Source organism: Psammomys obesus, unplaced genomic scaffold (genome assembly GCF_907164565.1).
Source record: "Psammomys obesus unplaced genomic scaffold, mPsaObe1.curated_primary_1811, whole genome shotgun sequence".
NCBI lineage: Eukaryota > Metazoa > Chordata > Mammalia > Rodentia > Muridae > Psammomys > Psammomys obesus.
Window position 1 is genome coordinate 23,094,844 of NW_026596046.1, and position 8,851 is coordinate 23,103,694.

Below are 8,851 nucleotides of genomic sequence, written 5' to 3' on the forward strand. Positions count from 1 at the left end.
TTCTTTCTTTCTTTCTTTCTTTCTTTCTTTCTTTCTTTCTTTCTTTCTTTCTTTCTTTCTTTCTTTCTTTCTTTCTTTCCTAGCCCAGCTATCATTGAGTAGTGAGTTGTTCAGTTTCCATGTATGTGTAGGCTTTTTGCTATTTCTGTTGTTGTTGAGGTCCAGCTTTAGACCATGGTGGTCAGATAGGATACAAGGAATTATTTCAATATTCTTGTATTTGCTGAGGCTTGCTCTGTGACCAACTATATGGTCTATTTTGGAGAAGGTTCCATGAGGTGCTGAAAAGAAGGTATACTCTTGAATTTGGGTGAAAAGTTCTGTAGACATTTAGTACATCCATTTGATTTTGGGCATCTGTAAGTGCCCTTATTTCTCTGTTTAGCTTCTGTCTGGATGATATGTCCCTTGATGAGAATGGAGTGCTGTAGTCTCCTACTCTTAAGGTGTTGGAATCTATGTGTGATTTCAGCTTTAATAATGTTTCATTTAAAAATGTAGGTGGTTTTGAATTTGGAATTAGATGTTCAAAATCCTGATGTCCTCCTGGTGGAATTTTCCTTTGATGAGAATGAAGTGTCTCTCCTCATCTTTTTTGATTAATTTTGGTTGAAATTATATTTTATTAGCTATTAGGGTAGCTACCCTGCCCTAGCTTGTTTTCTGGGTCCATATGCTTGCGAAATATTTTTCCAGCCATTTACTCTGAGGTAGTCTTTATCTTTGTTACAGAGATATGTTTCTTAGATGCAGCAGAATGTTGAATCCTGTTTCTGCAACCTATCTGTTAGTCTGTGTCTTTTTATTGGAGAGTTGATTCCATTGATGTTAATAAATAATAGTAACCAATGAATGTTAGTTCCTTTTATTGTGGAGTTGCTGGTTTACTGTGATTCATTGCTTTTTTTCTTTCATTTTTTTTGGGAAATTATTTGTATCATATGTTTTCTTGGGTGTTTTTTTTTTTTTTTGGATTGGAATTTTTATTTCTAGTATTTTCTGTAAGGCTGGTTTACTGTGTAGTTATTGCTTAAATTTACTTTTGTCATGGAACATTTTGTTTTGAAAGCTTTGCTGGGTATAATAGTCTAGATTGGCATCTGTGGGCCATTAAAGTCTACATGACCTCTGCCCAGGCCCTTCTGGCTTCTATAGTTTCTGATGAGAAGTGTGGTTTGATTCTGATAGGTCAACCTTTTTCTGTTACTTTGGCTTTTTCCCTTGCTGCTTTTAATATATTTTCTTTGTTCTGTAGATTTTTGTGTTTTGACTATGATGTGACATGAGGAGTTTCTTCTCTGGTCTAGTCTATTTGGTGTTCTGTAGGCCCCTGTATGTTTTTGGACATATCTTTCTTAAAGCTGAGAAATTTTTCTATGATTTTCTTGAAAATATTTTCTGGACCTTGGAACCTGGAGTCTTCTTTTTCATCAAGTCCTATTATTCTTAGATTTCATCTTTTCATGGCATCCTTGATTTCTTGGATGTTTTGTGTTTGGGACTTTTCCAATTTTACTTTTTCTTTGAGAGAATTATCAGTTTCTGCAAGCGTATCTTCAGCACCTGAGATTCTCTCTTCCTTCTCTTGTATTCTGTTGATGATGCTTGCCTTTGTGGTTCCTGATCTTTTCTTTAAGTTCTCCAGCTACAGGTTTTTCTCTGTTTGTGTTTTCTTTACTGATTCTAATTCTGTTTTCATGCCTTGCACCATTTCCTTCATCTGTTTGAATGTGGATTCCTGTCTCTCTATGATGGTCTCTATTTTTTTGTTCATTTCCTCTCTATATGCCACTAATTGTGCCTCCATTTGTGCCTCTATTTGTTTGACTATATTTGCTGGTGTTTCTTTGAGCGCTTTGTTCATTTCCTCTTTATTTACCTGCAAGTGTGTGGGTAATTCTTTGAGAGATTTGTTCATTTCCTCTTTATCTGCCTCTCTTTGTGTGGCTATTTCTCTGAGAGATTTGTTTGTTTGTTTTATGTGTCTCTAATAACTGGATAAGCATAGCTTTAAAGTCATTTTCCTGTGTTTCCGATTAATTGGAATATCCATTGATTTGGGGTTTTGCTGGTGAAGATATAATGTCCTGATTTTTGTTAGATGTGTTCTTACGCCGACCTCTGGCCATTTGCTTATCCATAACCTTCACTGTTTGTCCCTGGATTTTGCAGTTCAGACTGGTACTACCTTTTTCTGGTGTCTGGAGAAGTCTTCAGGAAGATGAGAGAGGTCCAGTGGTTTCAGTGTGTGCATTGGTGTTTCAGCTCTACCTGAGAAAGGAAGGTCCAAGGGTGCAGAAGGACAAATGAGCGTGAGAGTGTGCATGTGCATGGAAGTGTACCTTGAAGGACAGGGTGGTAGAGAATGTAGAAGCTTGGAGTGTGAGGGAGGGGTGCCTTGTAGGCACTGAAGGGGTTGTAGGCTCTGATGGTGTTGGCAGGCACTGGTGGTGATCTCTGGTGCCATTTGTTTGTGCAAATTCCCTGAATACCTCAGTGGCCTACAGGTTACTGGTATTTGGCTCTGACTGAGTTCCAGGAGTTATTTGCCTGAACTCCACTGGTAGACCCACAGAGCAGGGGCTTCAATATTGAGAACACTGTCCCAGGAATTCCTCTGTTTCCCACAGTGGGTGTGTCAGAGGGAGGGATCTGATGTCTGATTGCTATCTTAGATAAGCCCTAGATCTGGGGCTCTGCAGGCCCTTGAAGGTGCACTCACTCTCTAGAAGGTCAGATCAGAAAGCACAGCGATTCCCCCTTTCTCTGCTCTCAGGTTTGGTCCTGCTGGGGCAAATGTGAGTGTACGAGCTCTGTCAGCTCAGTGGTGCTGCAGCCACTGAAGCTGGGAGTCCAACTGCAGCTGTGGAACTGGGAGGCTGGTCCAGTTGCCTGCTGGGAGGTCCTGGGGAGCCACAACAGTGGTTCACAGACCTAGGTGGCCCAGAGGGCCTGGTGTACCTGTGTGGTTTGGACGGTGTGGAGGACTTCGGTGGCTGTACAGCCCGGTGTCTGCCACTGAGGGACTGGGGGCCCATACAGTCATTGGCTGGGAAACCCTGCTGGATCTGTACAGCTGCTCTCAGGTACCGCAGAGCTGGGACTTGGAAGGCTGGTACAGCTGGCAGCCACGGCTGAGGACCTAGGAGCCCTGCCTCTATTGTTTCAGTCCCCAGGCCGTGAGTTCTGTGCTAAGAGTCTCTGGCACTATGGGTCTGCTCCACCGAGGACAAGGGAGGCCCCAAAAGGGGAATTACAAGCAGTTCAAATGTTCACCACTCTCCATCCGCAGAGAAATCTGCAGGTGACCTGAATCTAAATGGTCTCAGCTCACCTAATGTCCCTCTCATTCAGGAAGCCACCTCAATGTCAATTTTCTGGCTTCATCTGCCCCTCTACTCACCAATTTTAGAGTTTCAGATCCTCTGCCTCTCAGATATGGTGCTCACTGGTCACTGCCATCTTGGATTCCATGCCCCATAATTTCAAACAATAATAAATCCACATTCAGATCTAATAACAAAATAGTTGTACTCATTTCAACTCATATGTTGTACATTCAATTGCATTTTATACCTTTTTCCATTTTTTAATTTTTATTTTTATATTAATTACAGTTTATTTACTTTGTATCCCAGCTGTAGCCCCCTCCCTCATTCCCTCCTAATCCCACATTCCCTCATCTCCTCTCATGCCCCTCTCTAATGCATTGATAAGGGAGATCCTCCTCCACTTCCATTTGACCCTACCCTATCAGGTCTCTTCAGGACTGGCTGCAATGTTTTCCTCTGTAGCCTGGGAAGGCTGCTCCCCTCTCAGGGGGAGGTGATCAAAAAGCAGGCCACTGAGTTCATTTCAGAGACTGTCCCTGTTCCCCTTAGTAAGGTACCCACTTGGAGACTGAGTTGCCATGGGATACATCTGAGCAGGGGTTCTAGGTTATATTCATTAATAGTCTTTGATTGGAGTATCAGTCTCAGAAAAGACCCCTTTGCCCAGATATTTTGGTTCTCTTTCTCTCCTTATGGAGCTCCTGTCCCCACCAGATCTTACTATCTCCCCATTATTTCATTAGATTCACTGCACTCTGCCCAAAATTTGGTTATGAGTCTCAATATCTGCTTTTTTATAATTTTTTATTAATTACATTTTATTCATTTTGTATCCCCCCATAAGCCCCTTCCTCCTCCCCTCCCGATCCCACCCTCCCTTCCCTTTCTGCATGCATGCCACTCCCCAAGTCCCAAGTCCGCTGATAGGGGAGGTTCTCCTCTTCTTTCTGATCTTAGTCTATCAGTTCTCATCAAAATTGGCTGCATTGTCCTCTACCATGGCCTGGTAAGGCTGCTCCCCCCTCAGGGGGAGGTGATCAAAGAGCAGGCTAATCAGATTATGTCAGAGGCAGTCCCTCTTCCCATTACTATGTAACCCACTTGGACACTGAACTGCCATGGGCTACATCTGTGCAGGAGTTCTAGGTTATAGCTGCTTTTAAACACTGCTGGGTAGAAGTCTTTCAGAAGCCCTTTGTGGTAGGCTCCTGTCCTTCTTCCTGTTTTCCCCTTCTTCTTTTGTCCATCCTGTTTACCTTTCTGAGTGAGGATTGATCATCTTACTCAAGGTTTAGCTTGTTTAGCTTCTTTAGGTGTAGAAATTTTAGTATGTTTATCCTGTATTATATGTCTAATATCCATTTATAAGTGAGCATATACTGTGTGTTTCTAGATCCAGCCACACCTATTTTAGGCATATATCCAAAATATACTCAAGTATACAACAAAGACTTTTGCTCAACCATGTTTTTTCCATCATGGCCAGAACCTAGAAACAACGCAGATGTCTCTCAGATGAATAATGGATACAGAAATTGTACAATGGAATACTACTCAGCAATTAAAATCAAGGAAATTATGAAATTTGCAGCCAACTGGTGGGATCTAGAAAAGATCATACTGAGTGAGGTACCCCATTTTACACTTTTTTTAATTTTTGAGAATTTGAAAGATTGTATGTTGATCATCTCTACCTCTACTTCTCCCTTTTATTCTGCACAGTTCCACACCCATCTCACTGCCTCCTAAGTTCATGTCCTCTTTTCTTTTTTAAGTTGAATAACTCATTGAATTCAGTTTATGTTGTGCATATGCTACTGATCCTTTTCTTTGAGCATGATGAATCTACCAGGAGTTACACTCATAAAGAAAACTGACTGTATCTCACACTGAAACCATCAACTGCCAATAGCTCACTGGTCATGGGTCATAGTTAAGGAATCTTGTCCCATTCCATGGTAGAATGTTTCTATTACAAAACAACAACAACAACAACAATAATAATAATAATAATAATAATCTTAAATACATAGAATTTAATAGACCTTTAAAAATATTTATGTTGCTCATATGTAGTTTGCAACAGCTAAATGATTTGAAAGGCTTGGTGGTTTTAATAGTCCACTTTTTATTTATGTAATATTATGTAAACTGCCAAATAAACATTATAAGAAATAAGCATTATAAACTTATAAAACTGCTTCTGCTTCTTTCATAATTGCATCTCAGTATGTTAGTATAATGGAAGGAGGTAGAAATTTATTCTATTGACATGCCCTCAAAATAGCACAGACTCAAAAATAGATTCCCTAGAGAGGCTTTTTCTTTTTCCTCTCTGATAAAAATTAAAAAAAAAAAACTTTTCTCATAAATAAAAGCTTATACAAGCATTGAAATGTTATTTAACATCAGTGACTTCTGTTCATTGTCAGCCTGCTAGAGACACTGGTTAAAATGAGTTGTATCCATCACAGATTTATTTCTACAGATAGAAAATTGAATGTTTGATTTGTTGAGAAAAATAAATATTAAAACTACTCTTTAAAGCAGAAAATCTAGAGGGGAAATGAGAAAAAAAATGTCAGTTACTTATTTCTTCATAACAAAATGAACAGTTTCACTATAGAAAATCAAGCAGTCTATAAAAGCCACACAATAATCAAGGCTAAAATATACAAGGTTGATGAGAATTTAATGAAACTATTAGCTACCTTGAAATATAAATAATATAATTTTGTTGCCATAATGACAATCAAAATGAAATCAAAGTGGTGGTAGCTTTTGTCAAAAGTGTGACTACTATATAAATAGTTACCTTCAGTCTCTAGAAAAGAATACCTTATTCTATGGTGGCATGCAATGGCAAAAGATGGAACTGTTTTGTGATAAAGGGGAAAATAAAGTTTATAAAGATCCTTGTCAGTAGTTCTACCAGGGAACTCCTACAGCTGAAAAAACCTTCAGCAAAGTAGCTAGATACAAAATTAACTCAAAAAAAAATCAGTAGCCCTCCTGTATACAAAAGATAAATGGGCTGAGAAAGAAATTAGGAAAATCATACCCTTCACAATTGCCTAGAAAGAACATAAAGTTCCTCGGTGTAACTCTAACCAAGGAAGTCAAAGACTTACATAAAAAAAAAAAAAAAAAAAAAAAACTTCTAGTCTCTGAAGAAAGAAATAGAAGAAGATATCAGAAGATGGAAAGATCTCCCATGCTAATGGCTTGGCAGGATTAACAAAATAAAAATGACCATCTTACCAAAAGCAATCTACAGATTCAGTGCAATTCCCCCTCAAAGTATCAACAAAATTCTTTATAGACCTTGAAAGAAAAATGTTCAACTTCAGATGGAATAATAAGAAATCTGGAACAATCCTCTACAATAAAAGATCTTCTGGAGGTATCTCCATCCCTGATCTCAAGCTTTACTATAGAGCAACAGTAATCAAAACTGGATGTTACTGTCATAGAAACTGGCTGGTGGATCAATGGAATTGAATAGAAGACCCAGAAATAAACGCACACACCTAGGGATATTTGCTTTTTTACAAAGAAGCCAAAACCATACAATGGAAAAAAGACAGCATTTTCAATAAAGGGTGCTGGTCTAACTGGATGTCTACATGTAGAAAAATGCAAAGATTCATACTTATCACCCTGCATAAAACTAAAGTCCAAGTGGATCAAAGACCTCATCATAAAACCAGACACACTAAACCTGTTAGAAGAAAAAGTGGGGAAGAATCTTGAACTCATTGGCACAGGAGACAGCTTCATGAACAGAACACCAACAGCACAGGCTCTAAGATAACAATAAAAAAAAAATGGGGCCTCATGAAATTGAAAAGCTTCTGTAAAACAAAGGACACTGTCATCAGAACAAATTGACAGCCTACAGATTGGGAAAGGATTTTCACCAACTCTATATCTGACAGAGGGCTAATATCCAGCATATATAAAGAACTCAAGAAGTTAAACAGCAACAAATCAAGTAATCCATTAAAATATAGGGTACAGAGCTAAACACAGAATTCTCATTAGAGGAATATCAAAGGGCAGAGAAACAAAGAAATGCTCAGCATTCTTAGCTATCAAGGAAGTGCAAATCAAAATGACCCTGAGATTTCACCTTACATCCATGAGAATGGCTAAGAAAACACTCAAAGGACAACACATGCTGGACAGGATGTGGAGAAAGGGGAATCCTTTTTGTCAGTTGTAGTGAACATTTTTAAAATGGATTTGTACAGAAATACTTGCAAGAGAGTGTCAAAGAATGTTAGCATAGCCTTTGCAAGGCACTGGGTTGATGTCCTGTACTGAAAAGAAAAACAAATAAACTTTGTAAATGTGAATAGAAAGTCACTGAGGATTAAGACCTGGAGAGGACAGGAGCTCCTCAAGGAGAGCAACAGAACCAAAATATCTGGGCACAGGAGTCTTTTCTGAGACTAATACTCCAACCAACGACCATTCATGGATATAACCTAGAACCCCTGCTCAGTTGTAGCCCATGGCAGCTAATTATCCAAGTGGGTATCCTAGTAATGGGAACAGGGACTGTCTCTGACATGAACTCGGTGGCTGGATCTATGACTGCCTCCCCTGGGTTGGTGAGTGGCCTTGCCAGGCCACAGAGGAGGACAATGCAGCCAGTTCGGATGAGACCAGATAGTTGGGGTCAGATGGAAGGGGAGGAGGACCTCCCCTATCCTTGGACTTGGAGAGGGTCATAGGAGGAGATGAGGAAGGGAGGATGAGATTGGGAGGGGAGGAGAGAGGGGGCTATAGCTGGGATACAAAGTAAATAAACCGTAATTAATATAAAAATTAAATTAAAAAAAAAGAAACAAAGACTTAAAAAAAAGAATATATTTTCACAGCAAACTTTTATGAGACATCCAGGAGCCACTGTAACAAAGATGACCCACACCAATGCACACTGAGACTGACCCACTCCAATGTGCCATGAGACTGGATGTGCCGTGGCACTGTTGCTCATATCTGGGCCAAGGGCCCTGCAGAGATAGATGCTCCAATCAAGGACCCTGCATGGACATTGCCTAGACCCCCTGCTCAGATATAGCTCATAGGCAGCTCAGTCTCCAGCTGGGTTCCTTCCCTAGTAAAGGAGAGCAGGGGCTGTCTCTGGTATGAACTCAGTGGCAGGCTCTCTGATCACTTCCCCTCCGGGGGGGTGCAGCCTTGCCAGGCCACAGAAGAAGACAATGCAACCAGTCCTGATGAGACCTGATAGGCTAGGGTCAGATAATAGGGGAGGAGGACCTCCCTTATCAGTGGACTAGGAGAGGAGCATATGGGGAGAAGAGGGAAGGAGCATGGGATTAGGAGGAGATGAAGGAGGGGGCCACAGCTGGGATACAAATTGAATAAGTTGTAATAAATGATAATAATAATAATAGATGTTTATCCACAAAAATATTGTCTGATACAGTTAACAAACACACTACACACACACACACACACACACACACACACACACACACACACACACA